Consider the following 20,806-nt stretch of genomic DNA (forward strand, 5'->3'; position numbering starts at 1 on the left):
AGATTTGGGTCTAAGGATGCGGCTTTCGGGCCTTTATCTTAGCATTACGGAAGGGGGAACTTACTGTTTTGGGTTGTCATTTTCTTGTTTGCATTGGGGAAGTTGGCCAGTGTTGATCCTGGGTCACTCATAGGTTTACTGGGGTGGGCCAGGGGATCAAATGTTCGGCTAATAGGTGCGCAATGGGGCAGCTCAGCCAGCATGGTCATGGCTTGGTCAGATATGGTGGGCAGTCATCTTGGCCTGCGGAAAAGGTTTATAGGACTCTGGGGGGTAAGAACATGGAAGTGAGTAGGCTTGTGAGCAGGAACGGGGGTATGGCTGTACGTCATGGTGAGCTGGAGGTGGATACTTGGAGGTATCTTGGGAACGATGGGGGTGCGCTGTAACGAAGTGGTACCAGTCTTTGGGCTCTAGGTTTGCGGAAGGCATACATCGAGCGAGGAGGGTGTGGAGGTGCACGCAAGGGTAAGGTTTTACCCCTTTCGTGCTGTGGCAGTGGTTGGATCTTTGAAGGAGGAGAATATGGATGTTATATGCATATATAACATGGTTGGTACCCATCCGTGGGATGGGGGTTAACATGGTTGGTACCCATCTGTGGGATGGGGTTAGCATGGTCGGTACCCATCTGTGGTACGGGGTTAACATGCTTGGTACCCATCTGTGGTATGGGGTTAACATGGTTGGTACCCATCTGTGGCATGGGGGTTTAACATGTTGGTACCCATCTGTGGTATGGGGTTAACATGGTTGGTACCCATCTGTGGTATGGGGATAACATGGTTGGTACCCATCTGTGGTATGGGGATAACATGGTCGGTACCCATCTGTGGATGGGGTTATCAGGTACCTTCTGGTTAACAAGGGGTTAACCTGGAAGGGGTAAAAGGTGGGTCACTGCGAAAGTTGAGTACCATCTCCGGGTCCGGGGATTTGCGACTGGAGGCCTAAAGTAAAAAGAAGTTTGTCGCAGTGACCAGTGGGGTGGGGTTCCCCTCAAAGACCCCAAAAGTACAAAAAGTTGGTTATGAGTTATTTTAAATGTTGTTTATTTAATCTCAAAGTAATTGTTAATAAAAGGCCATCAAGGCCATTTAATCCAAAATCTTGTCATGTCATTTGTGAAGGGATTTGGAGAGGGTTAGATATTATGGTTAACGGGTGGAGGAAGTGACTGTGGGTTAGGTCCTTCACATGTCAAGAGAGTCCCGGAGCAGAAGGAGAGAAAAGGATAAGCGTAGGGACGGCATGACAGGTGTGGACAGCACAGTCATGCTAGTAAGGAAAAAATAATTTGTCTCCTTTAAGAAAAGGGGAGTGGCCGGAGCAGGGGAGGCGCTCGGGCTAGAAAACTATTAGGCAGGAAGGAGAGTGACGTCAGTAGTGAGCGGCGGAGGAAAAGATTCCCACCCACCCTCCCGAGTATCGTTGATTATAATAGGGGCTGTACGGACAGCCCATGGCAGTGGTTGGATCTTTGAAGGAGGAGAATATGAATGTTATATGCATATATAACATGGTTGGTACCCATCCGTGGGATGGGGGTTAACATGGTTGGTACCCATCTGTGGGATGGGGTTAGCATGGTTGGTACCCATCTGTGGTACGGGGTTAACATGCTTGGTACCCATCTGTGGTATGGGGTTAACATGGTTGGTACCCATCTGTGGCATGGGGGTTTAACATGTTGGTACCCATCTGTGGTATGGGGTTAACATGGTTGGTACCCATCTGTGGTATGGGGATAACATGGTTGGTACCCATCTGTGGTATGGGGATAACATGGTTGGTACCCATCTGTGTCTGGGGTTATCAGGTACCTTCTGGTTAACAAGGGGTTAACCTGGAAGGGGTAAAAGGTGGGTCACTGCGAAAGTTGAGTACCGTCTCCGGGTCCGGGGATTTGCGACTGGAGGCCTAAAGTAAAAAGAAGTTTGTCGCAGTGACCAGTGGGGTGGGGTTCCCCTCAAAGACCCCAAAAGTACAAAAAGTTGGTTATGAGTTATTTTAAATGTTGTTTATTTAATCTCAAAGTAATTGTTAATAAAAGGCCATCAAGGCCATTTAATCCAAAATCTTGTCATGTCATTTGTGAAGGGATTTGGAGAGGGTTAGATATTGTGGTTAACGGGTGGAGGAAGTGACTGTGGGTTAGGTCCTTCACATGTCATGGTAATATATACACATAAGTATGAAAAAACTGGCCTTTGAACAATGGAGTTAAATAAATTGCAGAACAATTAAAGCTGGAAGAGAAAAATAGTATAACATGGGAAGTTTATATTTATCTGTGTGTGTGTATATATATATATATATATATATGTGTGTGTGTGTGTGTAATATATATATGTGTGTGTGTGTGTGTGTGTGTATTGTAATTCACACAGTGAAACATCAACATTTTGTAACAATTGTAATATTTTAGCTTTGATTATATTAAACAGGGATAGCAGCATTTAAGAGCTGCTAAAATTCCACACTCCAGAGTGTCAGTTTGTCAGTTTGATAAGTAACCACCAGGGGGAGAGGTTCGTAATGAAAAAGTGTTTATTTTATATATACACTACTGCTGAAAACTGGATAATGAAGAAAACGCTGAAAAAAAAGTGTAGCAGCAATGGTACTTTATAATATATTTTCTACTTTATAACCATGACAATTTAGCAATTTTGGCAAAACTAAAACATACTGGGAACTGCCCTTAATTTTGATTTATATCCCACAGATCCGAGCCCTGTCCTATCCACTATCCAGCATTGCTATGCTGCACAGCGGTGCAGGGCAAGAGAACCGATATGAGTTAAACAGCACCAGTCATCCGTTTATTGACTGCACTCTGTTGTCATTGTAACTGGTAACCAGTGTAAATTCTGGAACTGCAGCCAATCAGAAGGTTCTGATACTGTCATCAAGCTCTTTCTTGATTGGCTGCAGTTCCAGAAATACTAATAAATGTATCTTCAAATACAACTGAAGTTAGTGCCTAGTTGTGGCTTAGTATCAGCCTCCTGTTATTCCCTGCACAGTAACACTCAGACTGGGAGAAGGAGGGGCGGTACTAGGAGCCATTCGGGGTGTGCTATATTGCAGGGGGAAGCAGGTGCAGTCGGGGGAAGCAGGTGAGGCAAGAACATTAAAAAAAAAAATCGAGCTTCGAGGGTCATAGCTCAGTGATCTGGGGTCAAGGAGACCCCAAATTTGGAGGGTAGGTGGCCTAAGCCTACCCCACCACTGGTAAAAATTCTCTTATGACCTATGGTTCTGGAGATATGGGGCTCCTTGTGCAGCCTGTCAGAAGCTACATACAGAGCAGCCAGTTTAAATACAAGCTGACGCACTCTACAACAGACTGAGAGGATGAGCTCACAGTGCCTCTCCTCACTTCTTGTCAGAGGCACTGAGCTCCATGAACAGCTTGGAGTCTTGCACCAATGGTAAAGTACTATTAGCCCCAGCTGTCCAATAAAAATGCTGAAGTGGAAGCACGCCTCTCACTGCAGTGTCATAGAAGGGGCATGTGTCTAAAAGACAAATGCTCTGTTACAGCCCAACCCTCTAAACATGTGTTCATGTGTATAACATTTACCCACAATCACACGTTTTTCTCACACAGTTAAGAGGGAAAAAATGATTCTGTTGAAAAGGTCCTGTTATATTCAAGCTAAATCATATATTTATATGCTATATGTTATAAAATAATTTATTATTTACTGTGAAATTATTGGTTGGAAGTTATAACTTCAAACTTCAGTAATTTGTCCATTAAGCCACGTCTTGAGTAGAGATTTTGAAAATATAGTAAATTACCTTAAAAACAATATATAATAATTATTTGTATATTACTTACTTATGGTAATGAACCCCTTGCCACCCAGGCCATTTCTGGCACTTCTCTCCTACATGTAAAATCATAATGTTTTTGCTAGAAAATTACTCAGAACCCCCAAACATATATATATATATATATATATATATATATATACACATATATATATATATATATATATATATATATATACATATATATATATATATATATATATATATATATATATATATACATATATATATATATATATATATATATATATATATATATATATATATATATATATATATAATTTTTATTTTTTTTATTTTTAAGCAGACACCCTAGGTAAAAAAATAGTGGTTGTTGCAACTTTTTATGTCACACGGTATTTGCACAGCAATTTTTTTTACACGTTTTTCTTTGGGAAAAAAACTGTTTCATGAACAAAATAAAAAACCACTAATGTTAGCCCCATTTTTTATAATGTGAAAGATGATGTTACGCCAAGTAAATAAATACCTAACATGTCACACTTTAAAATTGCGCACACTTGTGATATGGCGTAAAACTTTGGTACTTATAAATCTCCATAAGTGACGCTTTAAATTTTTTTACAGGTTACATGTTTAGAGTTAGAGAGGAGATCTAGTACTAGAATCATTGTTCTCGCTCTAACATTCGCGGCGTATATAACCTGTGTGTATCTGACTCTAATACTAGTCAGTGCCTCACCAGCCACTGACCTCATCGCACGTCCCTGCTATATTGTAAATGAGCTGGCAAGGAATATTTTGACAGGAATAGAGAACAGATTGAACCCAGTCATAACACATATGTGTGCTGTGCCTTCACTGTTGAGTCACAGGCTGGGGCAGAGGGGAGACCAGGCTGTATTGCTTACCTGTAGTAAGCAAAAGTGAGGTCATCAAACTAGCTATGCTGTCTAATAGAAATGTGCAATGCTTTTACATACACATTACCATGGCTGTCATGCTTAAAGCGGTTGTAAACCCTTACAAACCACTTTGACCTACAGGTAAGCCTAGATTAAGGCTTACCTGTAGGTCCAAGAAATATCTCCTAAACCTATACGGTTTAGAAGATATTTGCCCGAAGACGGGCACCGCTATCTACGGCACATGCGCCCTAGACAGCGGCGCACAGATGCACTGAGCGTGGCTTCGTCAATGATGAAGATGCCGCGCGATGCCGCGAGTGTCGGCTCCCGTGCGCATGCGCGGGAGTGACGTCATTGCTGCTCCGGCGAATCACAGCGCAGGAGCAGCAAGACCCACCAAGAAGATGGACGCTCGGAACTACAGGGGACAGCGGTGACTTCGCTGGCTCCTGTGTCAGGCAAGTGACACATAGTAGTCCATTATGCTTTGCCTTTGCAGGGAATGAAAGAGGAAGTAAACTCATCATGGTTTACTTCCTCTTTAATGGCAGGTTTAATGCTACACGCAGAGTTCGGCAGGTGGCAAACTCTCTCATGTTTTTTTATTTTTATAGAAGATTTTGTTATATGTTATAAAAATGTATTTTACCTTGAATCCAGTATTTCACATCTATTTGTTGCATAACAGGTATGACATGCATCCCTTATATTCATGTCTATGCAGAGTAATATTTTGAGAGGTGCTTTTATAACTTTTGACACATAACAATCTCATTTCAGGATTCAAAAATGTTTGTTGTGAAATTCATACCCTAGATTTCCCCAAAGGGTCAGACCAGAGAGAATTCCTATACATTAATGATATTGAGCTACCTGGTATATACTGTTTACATAGGAAGCCTTTAGGCATGTGCCTACTAAGGTATATTTTTGTAAGATTAGACATCCCAGGTTAGAGAAGAGTAATGCCGTGTACACACAAGCGGAATGTCCGACAGAAAAAGTCAGATGGAATCTTTTCATCGTATATTCCGATCGTGTGTGCACCTCATCTGACTTTTTTTTAACAAAAATTATGATGGATCTAGAAACAGAACATGTTTTAAATCTTCACAACAGAACCAATTCCTATCGGGAAAACCATTCGTCTGTATGCTGTTCCGACGGACCAAAAATGATGCATGCTCTGAAGCAAGTACGTGACGGAGGCTATTGGCTACTGCCTATTGAATTTCCTTTTCCTAGTCTCGTCATAAGTGTTGTACGTCACCGCGCTTTTAACGATCGGACTTTGGTGTGATCGTGTGTATGCACAGTTTCAGCAGAACTCTGTCGGAACGCTATTGGAAAAACCTTCAGAGTTTATTCCGACGGGAAAACCGGTCGTGTGTACGTGGCATTCGATTAAATAAAGAGGGAGAAGGCCGGGCTCGAGGCAGAAAAAGAAGAGAGAGAAGTGGGGGGGGGGGGATAAGAGATGGGGCTTTCTGATGGGACCGCATGGGAAGCAGGAAGGTCCATGACACCGTGATGGATGTACAGTAGCCTGAAGCAACCTTCATCTGCCATGCTTCGGGGATTCACAAGGATCAGGATCTCTGCCAATTATGGACTCACACCTGTATAGGTATGCCTGAGCAGCCACAGCGTAGTTAGCCAGAAGGACTGTATTGCATTTTATACTGTTGCAAGCCTGGTCTAAAGTCATTAAAAGGGGTGCATGGTGATACATGGCATATTAGAACAGGGCACGTATAGCACACATGGGGTATGAAAGCAAGGCCACTGTGAAGAGTTAGCTCGAGAGTTGGAGGTAGAGAATAGTTGCAACAGGTAACCAAGAACTGGTGAGAATTGATTAGGAGTCTGTCAATAAAGCGCGGTACCTGGCATAGGCACCAGGTCCCCTGGTAACAAAGGGTCGGTGCTCTCGCATCATCCCTAGCGGTCGGTTTCCCTAAAGTAACTGGGACAAAACCTACAGTACGGAGACCCCATATACAGTACCTAGCCGCATGGAACAGAATAACAGAAAGAGTTAATGAGGTCTGCACTAGTGCGTGGCAGGGACCCCATTTTGTCACTGGGAGTGAGGTGGCAGAGATACACTGAACTGCAGTAGAGGCCATTGGCTTGGATGTGTCCCTTCTAAGTGCAGCATTTAACAGCAAGGTGTGTAGTAACATGGGACAGCACATTTTACAGTGGGACTCTGTATATTCGAATATGCCAAGTTGTAAGCAGGGCCTCACACATGAAAGAAGAAGTACCCCCACATGTGCAGGGCGAGGAGGCCCCCCACAAGCCTCATAGATCACATATCTCATTACCTTCTCTGAACAGCACTATATATCCCCTTTAAACTAATCTGGGAACATATTATCAAATTATAGTGCCTCATTAGACCACGTTTAAAACGCCTGGCTACTAGGGACATCACTCCACATATTTATTTTATTTCTAATCCTTAATTATCTGACTAATATAGATGTCTCGTAAATTTTCTACGCTCAAATTTCTTCTCAATGGATCTATGCTTCCTACCAAGACCTCTTTTCATTTTCACCATCATAAATCTCCTATCATATATCACATGGCCAGTTTGATTTTGATTTGAGCACTATACTACACTCAGCACATTATTATGTTACATCAGATGATGCCACATTTTAGACGGTGAAACGTGGGATAATTTAGTTTACTTTTGGTTTATTTTGTTATTTTTGTTTGGGGGGGTGCTTTATTTTATCTTGAATGGGGTTCCTGCCTGACCAGAGGAAGAAGTTATTAGATGACCAGAGAGATAAGGATAAAAGTGAAATATGATAGGAGATTTATGATAGTGAAATAAGTGTTTTTTTCACTTGCACATTTTTTTGGTGACTGAATAGGGGTATGTACCCCATACTCATTCACAAAGGGGGCAGGATCTGGGGGCCCCCGTTAAAGGAGACTTATAGGCTCCTATAAATCACCCCTCGCAACCCCACAGCCACCGGGCCAGAGTTGTGGGGAAGAGGCCCTTGTTTTTATCAACATGGGGACAAGGTGCTTTGTGAGGGCATGTGACCTGGTATGGTTTAGGAGGGGGGCACTCGCTCGTTCACCCCCCCCCCCCCCCAACCCTTTTCCTGGCCTGCTGGGCTGCATGCTCAGACAAGGATCTGGTATGGATTTCAGGGGGAAGCCATGCCATTTTAAAAAAGTGTTGGCAAAGGGTTCCCCGCATGGATTGGGGGGGGGGACTTCCATGCTTAGAAAAAAACATTTTAATACCCGCACTACTTTTGTTTACATTCTGCTGTCCGCAGATGAGTCATGGTTGTTAAGGATGTGTGAGGGGCGGGGGGTGCTGTTTTTTGCTTTTTGAGGTGAATACCGCATATAGGGATAGTGAATTTACATTTTCAGTATCACATGCAATATTTGGGAAAAATGTGTCAGATCACCTAAATGCTTTAGTGAATCCCACCCAGTACCTCTAGAGATTTTGCAATTCTCAGATACAGTAGATGATAGCATATTACAATCTCTACTACTTTGAGATAATATGGGTAGTAAGCATAGATCCATTGAGAAGAAATACAAATTCTCCCATGTAAGTGAATAGGGCATGTTCCCGCAATGCTAAATTGCAAAGCCAGATACCCCAGCTCCCACTCCCCAAAAATATGTGCCAAATATAACAGAAGAGGGGGTAAGGACTGGAGGAGGAACAGCGGAACATCCCCTTTTGGGTGAAGTTTCACTTTATGAACAAGGCTCAAAGAAGTGAGTTGTAATGAGTGCAAGGTGGGGGTCATCTAACATAATGCTCCAACCCAAACACCCTTACCAATATATAAGTTAAGTCATAATTATTCTACCTTCATTAAAACAAAATTAAAATTGTTTTTTTTTAAGCTTTAAACAAAGAGGTTACAAAGAGGATCTGCTAAAAACAGATTAAAAAAAGTTCTAAAATGGTGAGGAATATAATTACTAACGGAAAAAAATAGATAAATAAACTAAAGGATCATAACAGTAGAATAAAAACCACATGGCTTAAAAATATATGTAGCTTAGAGACAAGAGATCAAATATACTCCAAAAAAGTATTAACATAATAGATATTGAGACCCACCATTAGCACATTTAGTAGATATAATGTAGATGTTTACTTATAGAAGGTCCTATTGTTGAAATATAATGTCATATAATGTGTTTACAAAACTTGTTTGTCAATGCTGTCATGGAAGTTTCACAAAAACATTTCACCTAAGATTCACTGAATATTACGTGAATATTGGGTGAACATTGTTTTATTTTTGGGTGAAAATGTTGATAAATAGACCTGAATAACTACAGATGCTAAAGTGTTGCTACAGTGGCAAAAAAAAAAAAACCTTTAGGGCCGGTCTACACAGTACTTTAAAATGAATGGAATCACCATGGGCTACCATGCATTTTGGTAATGTGCTCAATGACACAATACAACTTGATGACAAACTGCAAACACCTTAAAGTGTCATTAAAACCACATCATAAAAAACAAACAGTAAATTTGGTATTACATGCTGTTCGTACTGAGTCAGTCACTGAGATTCATTTTCTGTATTCTGCAAAAAAATCTGGTTGATCCTGCTGCTCTCTATCTCCCCCTTCTGTCCAAGTTCCCTATTCAGCTAGGGATTTTGCAGACCAGCCTTGGTAGCTCTGCACATTCTCAGTTTTCAGTGAGTTTCTATGTCACACATGTGGGTGTATACACAGTGGTAAATGACAGCCCACTACCTCCCTCCTCCTCCAAGCCCACTAACCAGACTAAATGCAATGGGGGCAGGATATGATGAAGGCTTTAGTCATGTTGGAACTGGAAGGGGCCATCCCCAAACTGTTCCCACAACGTTGGGAGCATGAGATTGTCCAAAATTACTTGGTACGCTGACGTCTTAAGTCTTCCCTTCACTGGAACTAAAGAGCCAAGCCAAACTCCTGAAAAACAACCCCACACCATGTGATTTGGACCTGTGCTCAAAGCAAGGTCCATAAAGACATGGATGCATGAGTTTGGGGTGGAGGAACTTGACAGGAACTCATACAGAGTCCTGAGCTCAACCCGGTAGAACACCTTTGGGATTTATTAGAACAGAGACTAAGAACCAGGACTTCTCGTCCAACCATCACCTCACCTCACAAATGCGCTTCTGGAAGAATGGTCAAACACTCCCATAGACACACTCATAAACCTTGTGGACAGCCTTCTCAGAAGAGTTGAAGCTAAGAGTGGGCCAACGCAATATTGAACCTTACGCACTAAGACTGGGATGCCATTAAAGTTCACGGGTAATATAGTGTATGTATATATATAGTATTTGTTTTCTTTTTTAACCAATTTTTTTCAAAATAACTGCATGGAGTACAGAGGATTGTTTTTCCCCCTGCTTGTGTGACAGGAGAGAGTCAATCATTTGAAGTCTGAGTTGCTACCGCTAAACAGAGGGACAAATGCATATAAAAACATCCATCTGCCATGACACCAAAGAAAGCTGCAGTTATTTTTATTTTTTTCTCTTTCAAAAGTAACTTTATTTCAACTAACACTGTCATGCAATGGTAAATATAGCCTAGAGCACTGAAAGGTTATGTCCACAACAACAGCCAATATAGCGGATTATACTTGCAAATGGCACTGACACTGCATTATTAATTTCAGCTTTTCTATTGGGCTTATTGGCAGACATAAGTTTCTGCACCTGGAAGTGATTAATTATTGAACTCATTTAATCATACTAAAACAGTCGCCACAGCTCAGGTCAAATGTTCCACTTATGATTAAATTACTTAGTCTTATTAATGCTGCAAAAAATATTGCATGCATAATACTGCCTGACTCAATATGTAAATATTGTTTAATCTTTTTATTTTTTGTGGCGATGACCCTGGTTACCTGAGCCATGGATTTCCTGTGAATTTTAACATTGTTTGTAAGCATCTTCCTACAACTGAAGGAAATGCCAATAAACATCCATTTGTAGATCCTATAAAGCAGTTATGGTCAACTTTATAAACATAGAGGGACTCGAGTGTGGCCCTCTACGTATCTAAAGGGTCACACCATGGCATCTGTTATTAAAATTGAGCTGTGGTGGGGTAAAACTGGCAAAACTGCTGGAGAGGGGGGTTGTTAAGTGATCCTTTTATTTTGCTCTGCATGGGTAAAAAAATAAAATAAAAAAAGGGTCACTTGGATTTGAATGTTTTGTAACATAAGAGCTTAACCACTTTCAGACCGGACCATCTTGCTGGTAAATGACCAGAGGTCTTTTTACACTTTGGCACTGCGCTGCTTTAACTGGTAATTGCGCGGTCATGCAATGTTGTACCCAAACAAAATTTGCGTCCTTTTCTTCCCACAAATAGAGCTTTCTTTTGATGGTATTTGATTGCCTCTGCGATTTTTATTTTTTGCGATATAAACGTAAAAAGACCGCAAATTTTGAAAAAAAATGATATTTTCTACTTTTTGTTATTAGAAAAATCCAATAAACTCAATTTTAGTCATACATTTAGGCCAAAATGTATTCAGCCACATGTCTTTGGTAAAAAAAAAGTCAATAATTGTATATTTATTGGTTTGCGCAAAAGTTGTCACATCTACAAACTAAGGTACGTTTTCTGGAATTTACGCAGCTTTTAGTTTACGACTGCCTATCTCATTTCTTGAGGTGCTAAAATGGCAGGGCAGTACAAAACCCCCCCAAATGACCCCATTTTGGAAAGTAGACCCCCTAAGGAAATTGATAAGAGGCATGTTGAGCCCATTGAATATTTTATTTTTTTGCCTCAAGCGATTGAATAATGACAAAAAAAAAATTTTTTTTTTTTTTTTACACAAAGTTGTCACTAAATGATATATTGCTCACACATGCTATGGGCGTATGTGAAATGACACCCCAAAATAAATTCTGCTGCTTCTCCTGAGTACGGGGATACCACATATGTGGGACTTTTTGGGAGCCTAGCCGCGTACGGGGCCCCGAAAACCAAGCACCGCCTTCAGGCTTTCTAAGGGCGTAAATTTTTGAGTTCACTTCTCACTACCTATTACAGTTTTGAAGGCCATAAAATGCCAAGATGGCACAAAACCCCCACAAATGACCCCATTTTAGAAAGTAGACACCCCAAGCTATTTGCTGAGAGGCATGTTGAGTTCATGGAATATTTTATATTTTGCCACAAGTTGCGGGAAAATTACAAACTTTTTTTTTTTTTTTCACAAAGTTGTCACTAAATGATATATTGCTCATGCATGCCATGGGCATATGTGAAATGACACCCCAAAATAAATTCTGCTGCTTCTCCTGAGTACGGGGATACCACATATGTGGGACTTTTTGGGAGCCTAGCCGCGTACGGGGCCCCGAAAACCAAGCACCGCCTTCAGGCTTTCTAAGGGCGTAAATTTTTGAGTTCACTTCTCACTACCTATTACAGTTTTGAAGACCATAAAATGCCAAGATGGCACAAAACCCCCACAAATGACCCCATTTTAGAAAGTAGACACCCCAAGCTATTTGCTGAGAGGCATGTTGAGTCCATGGAATATTTTATATTTTGCCACAAGTTGCGGGAAAATTACAAACTTTTTTTTTTTTTCACAAAGTTGTCACTAAATGATATATTGCTCACGCATGCCATGGGCATATGTGAAATGACACCCCAAAATAAATTCTGCTGCTTCTCCTGAGTACGGGGATACCACATATGTGGGACTTTTTGGGAGCCTAGCCGCGTACGGGGCCCCGAAAACCAAGCACCGCCTTCAGGCTTTCTAAGGGCGTTACAGTTTTGAAGGCCATAAAATGCCAAGATGGCACAAACCCCCCCCAAATGACCCCATTTTGGAAAGTAGACACCCCTAAATTTAGGGGTACACTAGTGAGACTAGGTAATAAATGGCGGGTGCCCTGAAACTATAAAAAAATAACTAACCAACCAGCGTCACCTGTAACAGTTATATGGTGATCACTGGTGAAAGGGTTAACTAGGGGGCAATCAGGGGGCTTTATGCGGTAGTATATGGGGGTCCCTGGTGCTATAAAAAGCTGCGGCGAACCTAAATACCTACCTGCCTAACTAGCGTCACCTGTGACACTAATACAGCGATCAGAAAAACGATCGCTTATTAGGCTGGGTTCACACTGGAGCGATGCGGGAACGCCACGAATGCGCGGCGGGTTCCCGCATCGCATGCCTCCCGGCGGCAGTTCACACTGCCCTATGCGAACTGCTGGGAGTGTCAGTGAAATGTTAATGACACCCCCAGATCAGTTCGCATATCGCAGTGCGATCTGCAAACTTGGATCGCATGGTGTGAACACCCATGCGATCCGATTCTGCTGCGGACCAAAAAAAGGGTCCCGTGCGAGTTTGCGGCGGGTGCGGCGGGTGCGACACGAATTCAGCCATACTATCTGTATAGCTGAACTCAAATCGCACAGAGATCGGATGTGATTTGCACTGCAGTGCGGTGCGAATCACATCCGTTCTCATAAACCGCTGCAATGTGAACCCAGCCTTAGTGACACTGGCGACGGGGGGTGATCACGGGGTTAAATCTTTATTGGGGGGGTTAGGGGGGTACCTTAGAACTAAAGGGGGCTAACCCTAACTGCCCTAACAGTTATTAGTCACAAATGACACCCGCCGGGTGATCAGGGGGTTAAACCTTTATTAGGTAATAAATGGCGTGTGCCCTGAAACTATAAAAAAATAACTAACCAACCAGCGTCACCTGTAACAGTTATATGGTGATCACTGGTGAAAGGGTTAACTAGGGGGCAATCAGGGGGCTTTATGCGGTAGTATATGGGGGTCCCTGGCGCTATAAAAAGCTGCGGCGAACCTAAATACCTACCTGCCTAACTAGCGTCACCTGTGACACTAATACGGCGATCAGAAAAATGATCGCTTATTAGGCTGGGTTCACACTGGAGCGATGCGGAAACGCCGCGAATCCGCGGCGGGTTCCCGCATCGCATGCCTCCCGGCGGCAGTTCACACTGCCCTATGCGAACTGCTGGGAGTGTCAGTGAAATGTTACTGACACCCCCAGATCAGTTCGCATATCGCAGTGCGATCTGCAAACTCGGATCGCATGGTGTGAACACCCATGCGATCCGATTCTGCTGCGGGCCAAAAAAAGGGTCCCGTGCGAATTTGCGGCGGGTGCGGCGGGTGCGGCGGGTGCGGCGAATGGCTGAACTCGAATCGCACAGAGATCGGATGTGATTTGCACTGCAGTGCGGTGCGAATCACATTCGTTCTCATAAACCGCTGCAATGTGAACCCAGCCTTAGTGACACTGGCGACGGGGGGTGATCATGGGGTTAAACCTTTATTGGGGGGGGTAGGGGGGTACATTAGAACTAAAGGGGGCTAACCCTAACTGCCCTAACAGTTATTACAGTCACAAATGACACCAATGCAAAAAAAAAAAATGACATTGGTGTCACTGTGACTGGGGGGCAGGGGTAATTGGGGGGGTGATCAGGGGGGTGTGAGTGTGCCTGGCATGTTCTACTGTGTGTGTAGAGTGTTGGTGCAACTCACCGATCCGCTCTCCTCCGTGTCGGAACGAAAAATACCGACACGGAGGAGAGAATACATCACTTCCTCTCCTGTGTTTACATTACAGGAGAGGAAGTGATGTCACGGGGGATTTCTATTCGTCGGGAGCGATCGCGAGGGGGTGGCCATGAATGAATGGCCGCCCCCTCGTCCCGGATCGCTCCCGGACGAAAACCGACCGCCGCAGGCACCGGGCGGGGGCCCGATCGGGCCCCCGACCCGCGGGAGGCAAGGGACGTACATGTAAGCCCTTATGCCTGCCCGTGCCATTCTGCCGACGTACATCGGCGTGCGGCGGTCGGCAACTGGTTAAAGAGGAGCTCCAGTCTCTTAAGACCCATTTCACACTGAAGGCGCTTTTCAAGCATTTTAGAGCCTGAAAGTGCCTGAAAAGCACCTCTCAAGCCACCCCCCCGTGTGAAAGCCCGGGTGCAATGACACTGGGGTGGTACGCTTGCAAGACCGAAAAAAAAGTCCTGCAAGTAGCGTCTTTGAGGCGGTGCAGGAACCGTGTATACACGGCTCCTGCACTGCCCCTGCCATTGAAATCAATGGGCAGCGCCTGCAAAGTGTTTTGACAGAGGCACTTTTCGGGTGCTTTTAACCCCTTCTTTGGGGTAAAAGCTCTCCACTCCCACCCGCACTGCACCAGTAAAGCACCGGCAAGCATGGGGTGGTCTTCAAGTGGTTGTAAACCCATCCCAACACTTTAACCTACAGGTAAGCCTAGATTAAGGCTTACCTGTAGGTGCTTGAAATATCTCCTAGACCTGCATAATCTAGGAGATATTTTCAAATGGCTGTACGGCGATTTCTTCTGTGCATGTGCTGGAGTTAAAAAGGGCATGCTGTGCCATTTCTAGCTCGGGTCATGCCGTTAAGGGTGGCTCCTGCACGCATGCGCGGGAGTGACGTCACACGACTCTGGCCAGTCACAGAGCTGGAGTTCACGGCCTCGGAAGGAAGAGCGAGTTTCTCATGCAGGTAAGTGTCACATAATGGGCTACTATGCGATGCATAGTAGCCCATTATGCTTTACCTTTGCAGGGAAACAAAGAGGAAGTAACACCCATCAGGGTTTACTTCCTCTTTCAGTGTGAAAGGAGTCTAAGTGAAAATTAAAACTCAGCAGCTACAAAAACTGCAGCTGCTGACCTTTAATAAACAGCCACTTACCTTTCCTACGATCCAGCAGTGTGCTCACCCCAGCGGTTTTCTTCCGGCACTGGCATCAGCTTTGGCTACATACAGTATACAGTGCTGTGTCCTGGCAGTAGTACAGGGACTTACTGTCCCACTTCTGGAAAAAGTTTAGTCAGGATGAGCGTCAGTCACAGGAAGCTTTGTATTTTATGAAGTACAAGGCTGCCTCTGACTTGCTGAGGTAGAGATTGTGATGTCATCTGCCCAACTTCCAGTCATCTACCCAGCTTCCTGTGAATGCCTAAGCAGCGCTCAGCCCAAATTGACTTCTGGGAATGGGACAGGAAGTCCCTGTACCGTTGTGGGAACATAGCACTGTGTGTTCTATGCGGTTGATTCTACACACAGTTTATAGAGTGCTTACAGCGGGCACATGTATTAGAAATGAAAATAGTTAGCTAGTTAGTTTGGCCCAAATTAACTATTTAAAGTGAAATGAAACCTAGAGTTAGGCTTTAAACAGAGAAAACAAAACCATTTATATCAGTTTCCTATTTATTGAAAACAAACTAATCAAATGTGATTTTAGCAACTTGAATGGGTTCCTGAAAATCACATTGGTTATGTCTGAGGTTTAATCTTCTATGGTTAGTGTTGAAAACCACAGTAGCATTAAGCTTAAAGTGCTTATTTAGCATGGGGCATTGCTAGGATTGCAAAAGACTTGAAGCACCTCTGGGCACCTTATGGAGGTTATTGATGCAGAACACAGAGCAGAACAATAGCTGTGTCGCCAAATTGGGCTAACACTGGGAGGGGCTTAAAGGGACAATATTAAATAAAACCTTAGCCCACTCAATATATAGCAGGCACACATATGCCACAGTGCTTGTACCCATCAGAGAAATAAACCTTAGCACAATCATCTTTTTTTCAGCACCAAAATTAAGGGAAAGTAGGAGATAAGCAGTGCCAGAAAGGTGAGTATAGAAGTTCTTCTCATTCCTGTACCCTTTTCTCGATTTTTTTACCCCGACAAGGTCTCTTTAAATATCTTCTATATGGCCAGTTTACGTTACGCTACTGTAGTGCAGCACAGAAGACAAAAATCCAGCATGCATATTTTTTGATGTAGCAACTGTAGTATTACTGGCCCCCAAAAAACTATAAGGTGCCATATGGCTTTGCACATTAACATATGTCAGCACTTTTGCTACTGGGATATGAAAAGCTGATTTTTGCTGAGCTCATAAATTGTCATGAGTGCTGTATTGACTCTATCTCAAGAGAAAAAATATATTATTTTAAATTTTACAGCTTGAAGGAACCAACAGCACTTGCTCACCTCCCACGGGCACCTGCTGGTCCTCCATCCCTGAGGCTTAGTCTGTTGCCATTATCAGGCTCAGCGCACTGTTGCTAAGCATGCGCGTACACCATCTGCTGGTCAGAACAGAATATGCAGCAGTGTCCATTCAACCGTGGCTTTGATGCATTAAAGAGGAATTTCACCCTTAGCTCAAAATTTAAAAAGTCACCTTTAGAAATGTTTAGTAATGGCAATCTACAAACAGAAACTTAGAGAAAAATGCAGGAATTTTTGCATATCTTATTTTTAGTTTTCTCCCTATTCTTCTCACAGTACCTATTTTAACAAAGGTCAGATGAATCCTTTTCCCTTTACTTCCTGAAACTCTGGGTCTGCCTCCTGGAGGTGACAGTGCACATCATCTGAAGGGGGATGCACTGATTATTTTGCTTTCCTAGGATTTATCTGTGAGGCTCTGGCTATATCACCAGTGCCTCACCCAACCAGGAAGTGGAAAAATAGTAACTGTAAAAAAAAACTACAAATATTTTGTTTGTAAGCTTTACATGTTGTCTGCCATCTGCCTTTACTAATGCTGCACAAAGTTTGTGATAACAAGCAGTGTAAATACTTTTATTTGTTCTCTAGCCATTTCCTTCTTCTTTAACTAATGAATGTAAGATGATTTCATATCTGCATGATGAGCTGCATGCTGATGTGATTTTTAGTGAAAGAGAAGATAGGTCTGCTTTATCCACTTGCCACCAGATGGATACAGCATGGGCTTAAACTGCCAGGAGCACGCGGGTGGCGTGCTCTGTGATCGCTGTGTCAGTGAGACTCAGCTGATCATAAATCTGTTAAAGGGCCAATCACAGAAGGCCCTTTACCACGTGATCAGCTATCAGCCAATGACAGCTGATCACGGAAATAAACGGATGTCGGTTATCGTTTTTCTTTTCCTTCACGCTGTCAGTGGCTTCAATTAGAGGGACATCGATTCCCTTAGCGTCTAAATCTGCTGCAAATTTGTGCCGTCTATCAGCACCCACCAGTGCCACCTAGAAGTGCCCACTAGTGCCACCTATCAGTGATCAGTGCCCAGCAGTGCCACATATCAGTGCCCATTGTCACCTATAAATGATCATCAGTTCCCAGCAGTGCCACATATCAGTGTCCACCAGTGACACTTATCAGTGCTGCCAATCAGTGCCACCCATCAGTATTTCTTCATGAGTGCAACCCATCAGTGCCGCCTATCAGCGAAGAAGAAAAATTACCTGTTTGGAAAATGTTATAACAAAATATGAAAAACTTTTTTTAGTTTATTTTTTAAAAATTTATCAAAAGAAAGCTCTATTTGTGTAAAAGTTTTTTTTAAATGTCATATCAATACAGTGTTGCATGACGGTGCAATTGTCATGCATTGTGAGAGCCCTGAAAGCTAAAAAATTGGCCTGGGCAGGAAAGGGGTATAAGTGCCCAGTATATTTCTAAAGTCCGTCAGATTTTTGGACAGCAAGGTCCGATGGAGCCCGCACACGATCGAATTGTCCACCGAATTCGTTCCGTCGGACCTTTGCTGTCGAAAAGTCTAGTCGTGTGTACATGGCATTAGACACTTTTGTTAGCGTGAAAGCCCCTGAAAAGCACCTCAGTATGAAAGGGGTCTAAGGCTGCTTTCACACTGAGGCACTATAGCACTAAAAATAGTGCCTGCATAGCGCCTGTAAAGAGCCTCTCCTCTCACTCCAGTGTGAAAGCCTGAGTGCTGAAATCAATGGGCAGCGCCATTGAACCCTTTTAACCCTTTTTTGGCAGCTAGCGGGGGTTAAAAGCGCCCTGCTAGTGGCCAAAAACCTCTGCAAGTGTGAAAGTAGCCTTAAAGCAATTTTTTCCTTCCTGATTTAAAAAAATGAACTGGCGATTATCAGTGAGAGGAAGCATTAGGATCACACCAGAACAGTAGAAAGCTAAAAAAAAAAAACCTAAAAAAACAACAAAATCCCCCCCCCCCCCAAAAAAAAAAACACGCATCCCTAGAGACCCCATTATACACACGTTGGGAACTGCCTTCTTTTTCCAAGCATATCATATTCAAGGGGGGGTCGAGGCTATAAATCACAGCTCCCCAAACACCTGGGATTATACTGTCTGTGTCAATGAACTCTTTGCATGCCCCTCACATACAGCAACCATGTGACTGAGTACTTGGTGGTTAGAGGGGGCAACTAGGGCTTCTAAGGAGGGAGCAGCATTCACTTTACCATAAGATTGTTTGCTTTGTACAAAGAAGGACAGAGTCTATGCCTAAATACTTGTGTAAAGGGTTAGAACACGTAAAATGTTTATTTTTTTTCTACCCCCAAGGCCTCAAAAAATTATTGAAAACCCATAGTTGTTCCTTGCCATGGAAATCTAAAGTAAAAGGTGAAAGATCTATTTGATTTATTGAAGAGAAACCGGAGTATATACTCATAAAATGTTTTTATTGTACTTTATGCCATCCTGTCTCAATGAGAACCACATTCCTTGTCCTGGTGTCACAAAGTGAGGAATTATCAAAGGCAACCATACAAATCAGGCAGGAATTTTAAATATTCTTTATACTATCTCTTACTAAAATAAGAGGGAAAAAAAACATTGGGCTAGATTAGATCCCTTCCACACTCGGTCGTTTTGCAGGCGCCATTGCGCTAAAAAAAGCACCTGCAAACCGACCAGAAACAGCCGCTGCTGTCTCTCCAATGTGAAAGCCTCGAGGGCTTTCACACTGGAGCGGTGCGCTGGCAGGATGGTAAAAAAAGTCCTGCTAGCAGCATCTTTGGAGCGGTGAAGTATACACTGCTCCTGCCCATGGAAATCAATGGGGAGTGCGTCTATACCGCTGGCAAAGCACCCTTGCAGAGGTGCTTTGTGGTGGTTTTTAACCCGTTCTCAGGCACTAGCGGGGCTAAAACTGCCCTGCTAGTGGCTGAATAGCGCCGAAAATCCGATGGGAAAGCGCCGCTAAAAATAGCACCGCTTTACCGCCAACGCCCCTCCCGCCCCAGTGTGAAAGGGGTCATGAAGAGCTTTTCAGGTGCTTTTGAAGTGCTTGAAAACGCCCCTCTCCATTCATTTCAATGGAGAGGGGCGTTTTTTCACCAACCTGCCAGCGCTCTGCCCCAGAGAGAAAGCATTCATTGATTTTAATGAAAATAGGTTTTGATGAGCTTTTCAGGAGCTTTTTTTTAGCATGAAAGCGCCTGCAAAGCGCCCCAGTGTGAAAGGGGCCTTAGGCTTTACATATTAAAGACTAGGTTAGAGGGCAACACAGTGACTTGGAATAATTTGCTCCTGCCTAAATTGGCCCTAGTATGTGTACACATAGGGTTGAGGGATTAAGGTGGTAAATCAACTCACTTGGTGCCTTATCTGCAATAAATTAGCCTCAGAACCCGTGTACTTCATATGTGTTCGGGTTTAAAGGGATGAGGTGGCAACCTTATGTACACGTGATCCTAGAATGTAAGCTCCGTGAGGACAGGGACTGATGAGAATGTACAGTACATAAAGTGCAGCTGCAACATGTATAAATGTTTTGAATAAATAATGGAAACTGTCGTATCAGCCAAACGTATTTTAACAATAACTATTAGAGCTAATTAAGCAGCTGAGCATGTTTCATGTGCACACACACCACTGTCTGCCACAGTGCTCCAATTAGTTGGCAAGGGAACCAAAGTAAGGTTTACCTCTACTACTAAGCCCTACATTTGTGAAAAATACATCAGAGGAGATGTACGTGTCCAGTGGGATGCTGTCCTTCAAAGAGGAATAATGTTTGTCTTTTACAAAAAATGTATGGTTGTTGGTTAGGCACATTCCTTTGAATATTTGTGAGTGCTTTTGGGATTGAGACACCCCCTAGGGGGCACCTGTTGTAGGTTCTAACAAGCATTAAAAGAGAAGTATGTTTTTTTTTAGATTCATACTTACCTAGGTGGATGGAGCATCAGACCGATGCTGCTTCTGTCCCCCACCGTCT

At 43.2% G+C, this 20,806-nt stretch overlaps 1 protein-coding gene and 1 pseudogene across 2 annotated transcripts in view; both read right to left on the reverse strand.

Annotated features, from left to right (window-relative positions):
- SNCB (synuclein beta) overlaps nucleotides 1–20,806 on the reverse strand; it is a 140,631-nt gene that overhangs the window by 16,829 nt on the left and 102,996 nt on the right. The gene's annotated exons all lie outside the window — the stretch shown is intronic.
- LOC143965137 (U5 spliceosomal RNA) lies at nucleotides 19,138–19,247 on the reverse strand (annotated as a pseudogene).

This window comes from Lithobates pipiens, unplaced genomic scaffold (assembly GCF_037356315.1).
Source record: "Lithobates pipiens isolate NorthernLeopardFrog02 unplaced genomic scaffold, aLitPip1_a1.2 Scaffold_8, whole genome shotgun sequence".
NCBI classification, from domain to species: Eukaryota; Metazoa; Chordata; class Amphibia; order Anura; family Ranidae; genus Lithobates; species Lithobates pipiens.